This window comes from Leptonychotes weddellii, chromosome X (assembly GCF_054177405.1).
Source record: "Leptonychotes weddellii isolate Sample4059 chromosome X, ASM5417740v2, whole genome shotgun sequence".
NCBI lineage: Eukaryota > Metazoa > Chordata > Mammalia > Carnivora > Phocidae > Leptonychotes > Leptonychotes weddellii.
The window spans coordinates 82,310,101-82,325,315 of NC_138385.1; the positions used below are offsets into that span (position 1 = coordinate 82,310,101).

Below are 15,215 nucleotides of genomic sequence, written 5' to 3' on the forward strand. Positions count from 1 at the left end.
CTTTCTTACCTGACATTTGCATGGTACACACTGATGTATTCAAAACTAATACGTAGAAAAATACCATTAAAGAAAGCTAGAAAATGATATTAGAAGAGCTTAATATTACTTGAGAAGTGATGAATTATTATTTATAATGTTGGGTAAGTTTAATAGTATCTACTTGAGCAAATAATGTGGTGAATTATATTTTACAGGTACTGCTGTCTTAGTAGAGAAAACAAGATAACCTTACTTAAAAATACTACATTTGGATAATTCAGATACAGCACCAGGAAAGTTTACATTGTCTGTTTTCTTATTCTTAAATCATAAATCTAGATAAAATATTTTTGGGGGGGTAAGATTATATCAATTTATATTCCAAATGAAAATAGCATTTTTTTCTGATTAAAAAATATATACCTTTTCATTGGAAAAATACATTTCAAATGATGAAAAAAAAACAAAAAAAACATACAAATGACTAATAATCTCATTTCCCAGAGATCGCACTTAACATTTTTCTGGATATTCATCCAGTCTAATTCTCACATGCCTCTTTTTTTAGAAATCTCCCTCTTACGTAGATTCTTCAGTGCCTCTGCATCTTATTTCCTCTTGTTCCCTTCTTGTGCAAAGACCATGGTTTTTATGGGTTTGTTTATTTTGGGGTTTTGTTTGTTTGTTTGTTTGTTTGTTGCCGTGTCAAATACACAAAGTGGTTCATGCATCAGACCATCTTCTTTGTTCATCATTAGCCGGAGGCCCTCTACTTGTTCAGGTGGTAGGCAATTTGACGTTATGCTGTTCCTTGTAGAACACAATGAAGTCCTCGCATAGTTACTTCATTTTAGGAACTGGGGACAATTTTATTAACTGAAAAGAAATTATTTTAAGGGGCTCCTGGGTGGCTCAGATGGTCGAGTGTCTGCCTTCGGCTCAGGTCATGATCCCAGGGTCCTAGGATCGAGCCCCACATCGGGCTCCTGGCTCAGTGAGGAGCCTGCTTCTCTCTCTCCCTCTGCCTCTCTCCCTGCTCATGCTTTCTCTCTCTCTCTCTCTGTAGCTCTGTGTCTCAAATGAATAAATAAAATCTTAAAAAAAAAAAATTTTAAAAATTATTTTAAGTTGCATAGAAATGTGAGATGCAGTTTTCCTGCTGCAAAAGAGATTAACAGCCAGGCCCACGTGTCCACCCTAAGAACAAGTTGTGGCTCAGTTGTCTTTGTTAACGGGCATTCTTTTGCTCCTCATCCAGAAAAGCTCTTTAGCAGGAAGAGATGGAAACCAGTATGGTGACTTCTTCCCATTTGTGAAAATTGGGATGATGTTTGCCCATCTCCAGTGTTAACACAGTTCATCAACAACCACTGACAGCAGGGTAGGACCATATTGTGCAGATTCTCTCATTTCCCTGGGATATAATTGGTCTGGGGCCAGAGATTTTCGCTCATTTAGAGCAGCAAGGTGCTCTTTTAAAATTCCCTCACCTATTTTGGGCTTCATTTCCTTCATACGGTTATGCCTTTTCCAGTCTGATGAACATTTGCCTTGACAGAACAGACAAGCAGAGGAGCTGAGCAGTTTTGCTCTCTGTGTCATCTTTATTCCTAATCTTCCCCCTTCTGCCCCAGTCACTGAACCTGTGTCTCTCTGGTTCTTCTTTCTCCAAGTAGAAGTGAAAAGGCCCTGGATGTTTTTTGTTTTGTTTGTTTGTTTGTTTTAACATTATCCCAAGTCTCAATTCTAGGCTTGGCTTTTCCTCACTGTTTATGCAGTTATATATTGTTTTTAAGATTTGCCCTCGGGGCGCCAGGGTGGCTCAGATGGTTAAGCGTCTGCCTTCGGCTCAGGTCATGATCCCAGGGTCCTGGGATTGAGTCCCGCATTGGGCTCCCTGCTAGGCGGGAAGGCTGCTTCTCACTCTGCCTCTGCCTCTCTCTCTCTCTCTCTCACACTCTCATGAATAAATAAATAAAACATTGGGGCGCCTGCGTGGCTCAGTCATTGAGCGTCTGCCTTCAGCTCAGGTCGTGATCCCAGGGTCCTGGGATCGAGCCCGCATCGGGCTTCCCGCTCCACGGGAAGCCTGCTTCTCCCTCTCCCACTCCCCTGCTTGTGTTCCCTCTCTCGCTGTGTCTCTCTCTGTCAAATAAATAAATAAAATCTTTAAAAAAAAAAATAAATAAAACATTAAAAAAAAAAAGATTTGCCCTCAGTTATGTCTCTTATTTTATCCCATGTTTATACATTTGTAGAATCTGAGCTCCTTTGAGGATCCCCTGTGTCGTGGCATGCGTCTTGTTCAACAACCCCCCCCTTTTTAAAAAAAAAAATACTCATTGGCGTCATTTGCTATTATGTTGTCAAAATTTTATTCTTGAAAGTCTCAAAGATCTCTTGAATCATTTTATCTTTTAAAATTTAAGATCATGGGATCACGATGTTATTTTCCCCTTCTTACTCTAATAAACATACCACACCACGCATACACACACACTTTGCTAAAATACAGATGCCACTTTATTTATCTTCTAGTTTGTCCAAATTGAACCTATATAACCTGATTAGTCTTCTGAACCTTTTTAAATTCCGTCTGCAAATGACTGACCTTTGCCAAGGAGACAGTCTTAATTCTTCTCTTTATAAGAAGTATCTACAGGTACTGTGTGAAGTGGGAGAGAAAGAATTTAAACTAGTACATTTTCATTGTTAACATGGCTAAAATGGTGTTTGAGCAGAGAAAAGTACTTGAAAGTGACATGTTCTTATTTCTTAATAGAAGTAAAATTTATATAAGATGAAACAGATTTATTTGGGAGGGGAAGAAGAGTTGATTCCTACAAAAAATCTGAACCTGTTGAATTTAGTTGATTTCAATCTGTCAGGATATTCTGAGTAGTATTCAGATTTTGCTCTGTAATTTACTTTCCATGCTTTCTTCCTCTGTATGACTGTAGCAAGTATGTAAGGAAATACAGAATAATGCCCCTGGAACTGGAAAACAAATAGATAATGTGTTCAGTTTAACTTTCATTTCTTCTACTCATAAAACCAGTACTTCAGTAAAAACATTGCCATCACTTCATGCCATCTTCTGGTCAATTCCTACCCCCATAGACACCTATTATTTTTATTTCTATCACCATACTTTACTTTTGTCTATTATTGATTTCATATAAATGGAATCATGCAGTATGTAGTATTTTGATCAACAAAATATTTTTGAGGTTCATCCATGTTGTTAATGTATCAGTTCATTCCTTCTTATTGCTGGTTAATATTTCATTGTAAAAATATACCACGATTTGAGGTGCCTGGGTGGCTCACTTGGTTAAGTGTCTGATTCTCGATTTCAACTCAGGTCATGATCTCAGGGTTGTGAGATCAAGATCCGGCTCTGTGCTGGGTGTGGAGCCTGCTTAAGAAGCTTTCTCTCCTTCTCCCTCTGCCTCTCCCCCTTCTCTTCCCTCCTAAAATATGCGCGCGCACACACACACACAGACCATGATTTGTCTGTCTCTTCTGTTGGTGGACAGTCAAGCTTCTCTCAGTTTGGAGATAGTAGGAATAAAGATGCTATGAATGTTTGGGGAGAAGTCTTTTTGTGACTGTTTTCACTTCCTTTGAGAGTGGAATGGCTAGATCAAGTATTTAACTTTGTAAGATACTGCAAAAACAGTTTTCTGAAGCGGTTGTGTCATTATATACCTGAACCAGTCATGGTGGAGAGCTCCCTTTGCTCTCCATTCTCACCAATATTTGATCTTAACAGTTCTTTTCACCTGTGCCATTTTATGGGATATAAAGTGATATCTTGTCATGGTCTTCATTTGTGTCACTCTGATGACTAACAGAAGTGAACTTCTTTTCATGTATTCGTCATTCGTGAGCAGAGATCATATCTGTTGAAGACAGTGCCCTTCCTATTGGGTGAAAGTAATATTATTTTGAGGTTACTGGTATAACTTGGAAATTGGGAAGGATAGAGACATTGTCCTACTTGGTTTCTTTTCTTTTTCTTTTCTCTGAAGACTAGTGCAAAGCATCATTGCTGCTTGGGTAGCAGTGCCTCGGCTTTGTAAAAACACTGCTCCATGGCCACAAATATGGAATGCTGAATATTTTAATTTTCTTTGACCAGCTGCTGCATATAGCCTCTTCAGAGCCATCAGCACTAATTTGTTGGTTAAAGCCTACTAGGTCTTTAAAAATACAGAGAAATGACTTAATCATTCTTTTTACTATATGTATTATGCTGATTCATTTGGTCACCAGATTTTTACTGATTCACCTGGTGGGAAGCTCAAAAGATGAAGAAGATAGTGTCCCTGCACTGAAGAAATTCAAAAACTTTCAATCAAAATAAAGACCTTTAATTTTATAGAGTGAAAAACATCCTAAAGTAGACATAATAGGGGTGCCTGGGTGGCTCAGTCGTTGAGCGTCTGCCTTCGGCTCAGGTCATGATCCCAGGGTCCTGGGATTGAGCCCCGCATCGGGCTGCCTGCTCCGCGGGAAGCCTGCTTCTCCCTCTCCCACTCCCCCTGCTTGTGTTCCCTCTCTCGCTGTGTCTCTCTCTGTCAAATAAATAAAATCTTTACAAAAAAAATAAATAAATAAAGTAGACATAATGGATAAGCAGTAGGATTTGACAGGACAATTTCTAGTTGAAAATTTATTTGTAAGAGACATGGTATTTGGAGTGTGTCTTCATTTACCCATTTAACAAACATGTTTGAGGCACTACCATGCAGCACGTTCTTTGCTAAGTACTAGAGCGAGAAAAAAAACACAAAACAGTGAGGGCATTCATATGGAGAGAGGTCTCCAGAAAAGCCATGGTATGACTGTGAGTTGTCCAGGTGTGCTGAAGTCATGGATGAGGAACTGGCGAGTCACTTTGGGAAGCCTAGGAATGTTTCTTCCAGGAATGCTATGAGGTTCCGAATGTTATCTGAGCTGTTTGGGGCTTCATCAGGCAGGTACTGAGGATTCAGTATGAGTATTTCAGCAGGAAATAACTAACCCCCAGAGCTATCCATCGGGAGAACTATGTAAGATGTTTGGGAGTGTGAAGGGTTAAGGGAAATCAGTTCAGAGGAGGGTGTTACTTACATAGGTGAACCATAGGTGAAATAGGAAAATACGTTTTCGCCTGGGGAGAAAACGTGGAATTAACTGGTCAATAGGTATAACAGGATCAGTAGAACTGGGACTGGGGAAAAGAAAGAAAGGGATAAAACCCAGATGAACTGGTGGTAGGAATGTGGGTGGGTCACTGGGAGAATATAGATGTCATTCAAACAATAAGTCAACAAGAGAAACCCATTTCAGAATTATGTTAATGTTGTCTTGAAAACGTTTCCTTTGAGGTTCAAATCAACTGAAATTGTGCAGAAATGCTAGGCAATAGTTAAGAAGGAAGCTTCACTAGAGATAAAAAAAATTTAGAAAACATTAGCATTTGATAACTGAATCTTTTCCTCTACAGAAACTATATTTTGTAAGGAACCACTGGAGTTGGTTTTCACCTCTTTTTACAACTATCCCGGATCTTTTAGGGAATCACATGGATAATTCTGGAATTTTTAACAAGAGACATCCTTAAGTCCTCTGGCTCTTTTATTCTTAGGTTGCTCTGCTTTGTGTATAGTTCAATAAGGTACAGATTGTTGACATTGTACAAATATGTTAATAATAGAACCCATTCTTTTGCCTGATTTGTCTGATTTCCAGAGGATAGTCTCAGTCAGTAATAGATACACAGATGTGTTTTACTGTCTCACCTTCTAGTCTAATTCCATGAAGAAGAAGAGCATTACCCTATAACAGATAATGAGTTGGAAAATAAGAAAGCCAACCTCAGAAAGTAAGGCTTTAAAAAAAAAACAGCTTGTTTTTAATGCCTATATAACTTGATGAGAGGAACATAGAAGGCTTAGTGATACCCAACATGTGCTTAGAGGTGGATTGTTAGTTGACGTCTTGGGGGTTTTGTAATCTGAGCGAAATGCTTAAAATCAATTAATTGATGTTACACACAGAGATCTGTTTTTATCCCTCTTTATTTTATTTCTGGGCCTTTCCATTCTCAAGAGCATGGAAAACAAAACCTTACCTTGATAACTTGTTATTTGTGATACGAGACAAGACTTTGGTAAAACACAATTATTTTTAATGTCTCTTTTCCATACCAGGGTGTTATATATATTTCAGAATTTTACTTATGAACCTTTCTCAAGTGGGAAGCCATTCAAGGGTACTATAATATCTTGTCTAGTCTTGCACTCAGTTTATCAACAAATAGTTCTTGAGCAATTATTAAGGTAAGCAACGCCCAGCACTGTGCCTGGCAATATAAAGAATGAAGAAGACTGTCCTCAGTCATGTATAATTTTAATTACCATGATGTTTATGTTTCTTTTCCCATCTCCCAAATACGGATATAGACACATGTACACATATCATCATACTGCTAATCACACAATTGATCTATCTTGTTCACGTAGCATCTCCATAGCTATGTTATAGCTCTCCTCTGTTGAGTAATGACAGGAAAAGACAAGATTATTTATCACTGTAAAGGCATCAGATACAGAGTAGTTACCTAAGTATTTCTTGGAGTGAATCACATTGAAGATAATACTTACTCACATTGAACATTTTACCTACATTAAACAATCATTTAGAGATTATGCCAAAGCTAAGGCACATAAAATTCCTCTGAAGACAAAAAAGAGGGAGTCTGAAGGGAAAAGTTAAATTCCTGATTTCTTACACAGCAGCATGAATATGTTTTTAAATCCTCATTGCCCATTGATATTTAGCAGTGGATGGGTAGAACTTAGGATGGGTAGATAAAAGCAACTGCAATGAGAGCAATACTCTTATTTTTTTCCAAATGTTCTAGGCAATCATACTGCCTCTGAACTTTCTACATTATGTGAGTCATGAGATAGACCCATGGATCTCTTTGCCAGCAAATGAAAATAAAATGTAGCAATCTACAGACATAACAAGGGTCAGTAATGACCTTGCAGTTGTCAGGCAAATATTCAGGAAGTCCCAAAATATGTTTGAATTACAAAATCTCCCTTTGAAATTAACCTTACTGTTTTCAATGAAAATGGGGAATCCAACCACCTTCAGAGCCAAACCCACATGATGAATCTTAGACTTACCTCGGCCAATAATTATCTCAGTTATATTTTCAAACCTAATTTTTCCTCTGCAGTTCAGTCCAGTATCCCCCATCTGCCTAGTCGATATCCTTCCCTTCCCTCACATCTCCAGTGAAGGGCTAAATCCTATTTACCTCCCAAATATCAACTGTTTCCAACCACTTCTATCTCTCCCACTACTTCCCCATCCACACTACCATTTCCCTTCCCTTAACTACAGTGACATCTCCTACTTGGTCTTCTTCCTTTTACTCCAGAGCTTCTCCAATCCATTCTTTCTACTGCAGGCAGCAATAGCCGGCACCTGGCAGAGTGCCTGGCCCATAGGAGGCACTCAGTAAATAGTGATTTAGTCAGTGAATGCCCCGCTTAGTGAAAATACTTCGTAAGCGTGGAAAGTACAAATAGGAAACTCCAGCTTTTCAAAGCCAATGAGATTTGACTTTTAATCAGATATTTCCAGTCCTAATTCCATTTACAGATCATCTTGCTTTTTTAAAAAAAAAAAGTTATATTACTTTTTTCATACACTCACTATGCTTTTTATACCCACCAAATGGCTTTCGAATAAATATTTGTGTGGCTCCAGATTGGTAAAACCTCTAGAAAGAAGGAGGAATTTAAAAATGATCCATGTCTCCTTTCAAGTATTCTTAGAGTGAGCATTTTCTGGTTGCATGCAATATGTTCCATGATGAAATATCTCACATTTTTTTACAACCGCCCTAATAATTTTTAAAAGAAATTTATGGCTGAAGTCATATGTTCTATTACCAGGATCTCTTATTAAGAGAGCAAGCATGTTCTCTGTATTTAAGAGTCCGGTGGTTTTTTTGTCTTTTTTCTTTGTTTGTTCTTTCCTTAAATCCCACATATGAGTGAAATCATATGGCATTTGTCTTTCTCTGTCTGACTTATTTAACGTAGCATAGTACCCAATAGATCTACCCATGTTGTTGCAAATGGCAAGATCTCATTCTTTTTTTTTTTTTTTTTTGGCTGAGTAACATTCCTTTGTATGTATGTACTACATTTATATCCATTTATCTGTGGATAGATACTTGGAAGGGAGGTGAGTGGGGGAGGAATGGTGCAATAGATAATGGGGATCAATAGTATACTTAATCATGAGGAGCACTGAGTAATGTATATAATTATTGAATCATATTATACACCTGAACTTAATATAACACTATGTTAATTTCACTTCAGTTAAAAAAAAACAAGCATGGTCATAGAGAAGAACCTCCTTTTGATCAGAGAAAAGTCAATTTGTTTTCATAACAAATCTATGTAAATAGAGAGGAAAAACAACTCTTAAATGTTCCCAGTTAGTTCTCCTGAAGTTCTAATGAATGATTTAGAAGCCAAGAAAGATTGAACAAATCTGTGAACCTAGAGAGGCCTATCATCGATTTTTTACTCAGTAAAACCTATTAACTTTGCAAAGTTGTGTACTTTATAACAGTTTTCTTTAAAGCAAAGACCACTAATTCAGATTCCTTCAGAGTAGAATGCATGCCTGCCCCACCCATACTTACTAAGTTCTAATGCCATATCATGTCTGAGGACAGATTTAACTTACAGTCTCTAGTATCAGAGCCCCAAAGGCAGAGATTTAACATATATACTTTTTTCTTCTTTTGGAATGTCTGCTTGAAATTAAAGAATGTATATTTTGGGAATTTTCTGCCCAGGGCATTATTTCGTGGGAAAGAAAAAAAAAACACCTGAGATAACCTTTCAAAGCATTTAGTACTTAAAGTACCAAATACCATTTGGTATGCACATTAATAGCAGTGATAATAATGACTGTATATATCACTGATGTGGATGAGATAAACACATCCAAAGGAAATTTCATTGTAATTTGATATTAGGTAAATGTCCCATTAAAATAAATAGCTACTGTGCATAATTTTCCTTTAGTTCATTGGCAGGATGTTTGCTTGGGAAAAGGAGCAGTCTAATTCTAGTGTTAAAAGGAATTCTCATTATTCTTTTATAGCAACCATTATGAGGAGCAGTTAGGGAAGGGTATGTGTACCAACCAGCAAATGTGCTATCATATCACCCAGGAAAAAGAGGGTATTAGATAAAATCTACCAAGACCCCCCCCCTCCTGCCTCCAAGTCCTGCAACAAATTAACAACAACATACTTATGGTTTGGGCATTATTATTTGTCAAGCACAATAAATGTTTACTGAAATGCAAATAAAATTAGACCAGGAGAAGAATAGGAAGAAAATGGTGCATTTTATTTTGGGTTGATCGTTTGTTAAAGACTGTTCCTCTTTGATTTGACTTATTTTGCAAATTACTAATAAAAGATCTGTAGGTCCTCAGATGAAAGTTGAACCTGAGATACAGTTTAAATATGAATTCATATTTTATGATCAAAAGAAGAAAAAACTATTTTACTGAATCCTCAGCCGTAAAGTCTAATGTAGACATGAATGCTACCAACAAATGATACTAAATAGAAATATTTTACAAATACCTACACAGTGGAGAGGCACTTAGCTCTCCCTGGCCTCTTAAAGGGTCCAGCAGAAGAGGAAACATTTAATCTGAGCATGGCAGGTGAGTTATGACTTTCACCTGCAAAACTTAGCGGGACCATCAAGTAAGTGGAAGGCCATTTAGTTTTACAGGGAGTTGGAGCTAAGGGTGGAAGTGGGGAGCAGCAGTCCAGCAGGCTGCAAAAGCAGAGGGGGAAAAGAGGCTGCAGAGGCCCTTTAGGCCTTCCTCGGTCGGCTAGTGTTTGGACTTTAGCTTGTGGTTAATAAGTAGGCATTATTCTCCATATCCTCATTCTAGGTGCCTGAACTTGGCCTTGCTTCTTGCCTCCTACCACTTTCATTCTTTACTCAAAAATTGTCATTTCTCTAGGCCATGTTTCCTTTTTTCCACTCTTTTGTTTTTTTAGATTTTATTTATTTATTTGGGTGAGAGAGAGAGAGAGAGGGAGCACAAGCTGGGGCATGGGGCAGTGGGAGAGGGAGAAGCAGGCTCTCCACCGAGCAAGGAGGCCAATGCAAGCCTCTATCCCAGGACCCTGGGATCATGATCTGAGCTGAAGGCAGACACTTTACCGACTGAACCACCCAGGTGCCCTTCACTCCTTTTTTAGATACACCATTTTTCTACTCTTGTGTCCCTCTCCCTCTTTTAAATCCTGCATTTCCCAAATTCCAGCCATCTTTCAGTGCTTGTCACTGTCCTCATGAGATCCTCTCCCAGGGTCATCTGGTCTTCCGCCAGGATGGAGTCAGCCAGTCGACGAATGGGCTAGGTTGAATGTGTCTTGTCACTGAGCCTGCTGTATGCTTTGGGTATTTGTCCATTTATGTTGCTTCCTTACAAAAATTCATCATCTGATAAAATTTGAATACTTTCTGAGGCATATCAAAACCTCTAAAGGCAGTGGTGACTATGTACTGTTAAGAATCAACGTGAGAGGGGCGCCTGGGTGGCTCAGTTGGTTAAGCGACTGCCTTCGGCTCAGGTCATGATCCTGGAGTCCCTGGATCGAGTCCCACATCGGGCTCCCTGCTCGGCGAGGAGCCTGCTTCTCCCTCTAACCCTCCCCCCTCTCATGTACTCTCTTTCTCATTCTCGCTCTCTCAAATAAATAAATAAATCTTTAAAAAAAAAAAAAAGAATCAACGTGAGAAACAGACTCGTTTAATTTATCTTTGAGAAAAGGACCAGAAACTATTTTTCAGATTCTTACTTGAATTCTAGGGACTGACAAAGAGAAAACAGTGGGAATGATCTTAAGCAGGACAGAAAGGGTAAAGCAGTAAAAGATAACACATCATATTTTTATGAAATCACACAGTAGAATTTTCTCCAGCGGTTTCACCAGTGTCCAATGTTCCTATTCTTATATGTTTTCATTTGACCAGTGAGTGAACGGAGTCAGTGATTAATCTGTCTCCAAGGAAATCTTTAACGAAATTACAATTAAATCACAGGATTGCATTCTTGACGCATCTACTTGGTCAATGAAGGTTTGTTTTTTTCCTCTTCGGTTTCCCTCAGTCTTGATCTTTTCTCCCAATCTCTTTTATCCGTCTGTTTTCCTCTTCTGCCTAGTTTGTGGTATTTGGCCAGTTCTTTAACTCTTACCCAGCTTATCCAGTTTTGTCATTGTACAATTTCCCATAACTGCTTCTTAGCTTATTCTTTTTCTTTATTGGTCACATTGTATGTTCCATTTTTTGTGCTTTCATACAGTTTTGAAAAGTTTGGCAAATAGACTTTTTTAAATGTATGTAATGTTTTCGTATAAAAAGTACTGACTGCTTTTGCCTCATATTCTCTCCTCTGTAAAAATGTAGCAGTTCCGTGGTGCCTGGGTGGCTCAGTCGTTAAGCGTCTGCCTTCGGCTCGGGTCATGATCCCAGGGTCCTGGGATCGAGCCCCGCACTGGGCTCCCTGCTCAGCGGAAAGCCTACTTCTCCCTCTCCCCCTGCTTGTGTTCCCTCTCTCGCTCTGTCTCTGTCAAATAAATAAACAAAATCTTTAAAAAAAAAATGTAGCAGTTCCTTCCTTGCCCATAATTTCTCTGACTTTCCCTCAATTTAACCAGACTTGAGGGACTTAAATGTGTCATTTCCTGTAATTTAATGGAGAACATTTCTCCATTTAAAAAGCATACAAGAAGTTGAGATAATGCAGTAACTATGAAACATGTCTCTCCTGCTCACTCACCCCTTCCACGTGTCTCTTGCCTACTCTTTCTTCAGCAGTAAATCTATTTTGTACTCCTTTGTCCCCTTACCTCCAGAGATTCTGATGCAGTCAGCCAACGGTGGAATTCTGGGCTTTTATATTTTGAAAAAGTTCCCTAGGGAAGTCTGATATGGAATCCTTATTAAGAATGATGCTTTCATAGCAGAATCAAAACACAATAAGCTTTCTAACTGTGATGAATAATCCAATAGATTTAATTATGATTCTCTTTCTGTCCCAAACTAAGACTAGATGTTAATTGCCAGAGAAATAGATAAGGATGTCTATGACAACAGAACATTAGTATGATATCAAAGCTTGGACATTTTGCTGGTAGTGAATAATTTAGTGCTTAAAATATTTAGAAGCTATAGAATTAAAATTAATTTGTTTTTCCCTAAGTGAATAAAGTTGATTGAGGTTTTACATTTAATTTATTACATCAAATTTTATCTTCTTTGGGCTCAGAGGCTAACTTGTAAAACACCACGTACACATTTTTTACTTCCTGTTTCAATCCATTACGCCATTGTCTTATTCTTTATTACGGAAAGCTCTCCTCAAGTGGTTCATACACTGTAAATACCTCTCCTGATTACAAAATCTTCTCACATAAATGCAATAGACTATTTAATGAGCTCTCCTTTCACAAAATTAAAAAACCTGAAGGCCCTGGTTTGGGACTCTATATAAATGAGATTTATATCTAACAATTTTAAATTATTGCTTTATTCTTAGCTATTCAATTCTCTCTCTTATCTGGGAAATAGGAAGAATAAAACCCTTGTTGATTCTACAATTGGGTTGTAAAAGTCACTGCAGCCACCAGCCATGAAGTAGAAGGGCCAAGATCAAAAATACAAAGCAGAAGAGCTGATATAAAAATTCTGAAGCAGTTTTAGCTTATAGCATTATAAACCACCACCAAGAATTCTTTGATTACTTAACAAAGATTCTGTCATCCGACTACTAGTGTGGTGTTCCTGGACCAGCAGAATCGGCGTCCCCATGAAGCTTGTTTGAAGTAGAGAATTTTGGGCCCTCCACAGAACCACTAAACCAGAATCAGCAATTTGGCAAGTTCTCTAGGAGATTCTTTTGCACTTTAAAGTTTGAGACGCAATGCTATAGCACACATCTAATACATACTCCAGGCATTTTTTCAAAATATTACGAATAGGTGTGGATATTGGACACCACTGAAGGTACAAATCAGAGTCTTAATCTTTCTTCTCTACTTTTCTGACTTCTGTCTTTTAGGCAAAGATTTTCCCATTCCAGTAGTCATGCATGATTGCATGATCCAGCTAGTTCACAAACCCTGTAGCTTCTGCCCTAACAGTGTATTGGGTTTATCTTTTCCTTTCTGGTGCGTTATCAAAAGTCTAGTCTTACCCCAATACCAGTCTCCCAGAATCCTGTCCTAGTGTTTTCCCTGTGTCCCTGTCTTAACCTTAGCCTGAACTCTGCCTCAGAATTATCCAGAAACACAGCTCTAGCTCCAATACTCCTGTACTTACAACGGAAGTTATTTTCTTTTGCCACCCAAAGCATTGCAAACTCCGTAATGAAAAGCCAAGTCCTCTCTGCCGAGGCCCAAGATCCACCCAGGGCTGCCCCTCTCCCTGCACTCCCCCTCCCATACAGTGCATGGAGCCCACATACATACTCCTGATCACATCATGGAAATGGCACACCATAGGCCTTGCCTCCTGCCATCTGCTAACCCCCCTGATCCTCCACGTTTCTCAGGTCTACCCATTCTTCATATTTCACATCCCCCCAGAGTCATCTTCTGTTCATCCTTCCACTGAAATCATCCCTCTTCTGGTGCATCATTTATGAGCATCTTGCTTTCTCTCTTGTATGGAGTACAACAAATTATCCTTCACAACTGTGTCTCACCTCTTCCGCTAGATTATATACTGCCTGAAACCTAGAAAATGGAACTTTTTTTTTTGAATCTCTAGGAGGCCTGATGATAAGTATTAATACTAATGATACCATGACAGTGATGAAACTGAACGTCTCCCTTCTCCCCCACTTCCTTTATTTAGACATGCATGCGTTCCCTCAACAGATAGTTACCCAAACCTCCCATGCGCCAGATACTGGACTAAGCATTAAGGACACAGTCATGAATAGGACACAGTCTCTGACCTCAGTGAATGTCTGGTATAATAGGAATATAGACACAGTTTGTTATGAATGAGTGTACCCGTTACTAAGCAAGTAACAGTGAGTGTCACACGCCACCCCGGTGTGAATGGATGGTAAAGAGTGAGATTCAAGTAATGGTGCAAAATCAACTAGTTGCAAGGAAATACCACATGTTCACTAGAGCATATCTCGTACATGTAAGAGAGTATAGTGAGGAAAGCTTATGAACAGTTCGATAACTGCATAGTTTTATGTTCATTTGAGGCACTGTGGTCCCTGGAATAATGGCCTTGTTATCATTTTTGCTGATTGATTGAGTCTTTTAACTGTTAAAGTTATACTACCAGAAATTCTAGTATTCAAAATAATATTACACGAAAGTAGTAAAAAAAAATTCTTTATGTGGAATAAGAATCTTAGATTTGACCCAGTCTCAGAAGACATGCATCCATTCTTTTATTTGGCAAGCATGGACTGGCATTTACTATGTCCTTGGTATTGGCTCAAAAGACAGGGAAATATAAGAATACAAGATCATGAGAATCACATCTATCAGGTAAGTGTTCTGCATACTAACTTTATGCTATTAGTATGTGGGAATCTGTGAGCCTTTTTGATTTAAATGTGGTAGGGATCTCAAGTTCTCAGATCATTTCATTTTCTAACCTGCAGATTTAGTACTGGATTATTTTAATTGCCTAAAACATTCTGGATGATCTTTAAAAAAAAAATAGTAGAGTGCCATTTTTAGGTAATGGTAAAGAGCATTTTTGTTTTTATGTATATTTGGTTGTAGTAGTCTCTTTTTTAATGACACTCCTTTTCTGTTACTCTTAAAATTTCATTCAGGATAAAAAGTGGAAGGTATTTCATCTTGACATCATCAATGACTCATAAAAATGTTCTGGTGGCTATAGATTATTTTAAAATTTATCACTGTACCTTAGGGATTTTTTGATAGGCTGCCCCTGAAAGCAATTAATTCTGTTTTATGTGGTTTTATAATGCAAAATACCTTGATGGAAACAGAATTTGAAATAAATTTCCTTCTAATATAGCAATGAATTTTTGCTTAAGTATCTCTAGAGGTTGTTTTTTTTAAATACTATGGCTAAAGTATGTTTGTTCTTTTTCACCTCTCCTATCGA

At 38.2% G+C, this 15,215-nt stretch overlaps 1 protein-coding gene across 1 annotated transcript in view; it reads left to right on the forward strand.

Annotated features, from left to right (window-relative positions):
* DMD (dystrophin) overlaps positions 1–15,215 on the forward strand; it is a 1,845,074-nt gene that overhangs the window by 1,028,085 nt on the left and 801,774 nt on the right. The gene's annotated exons all lie outside the window — the stretch shown is intronic.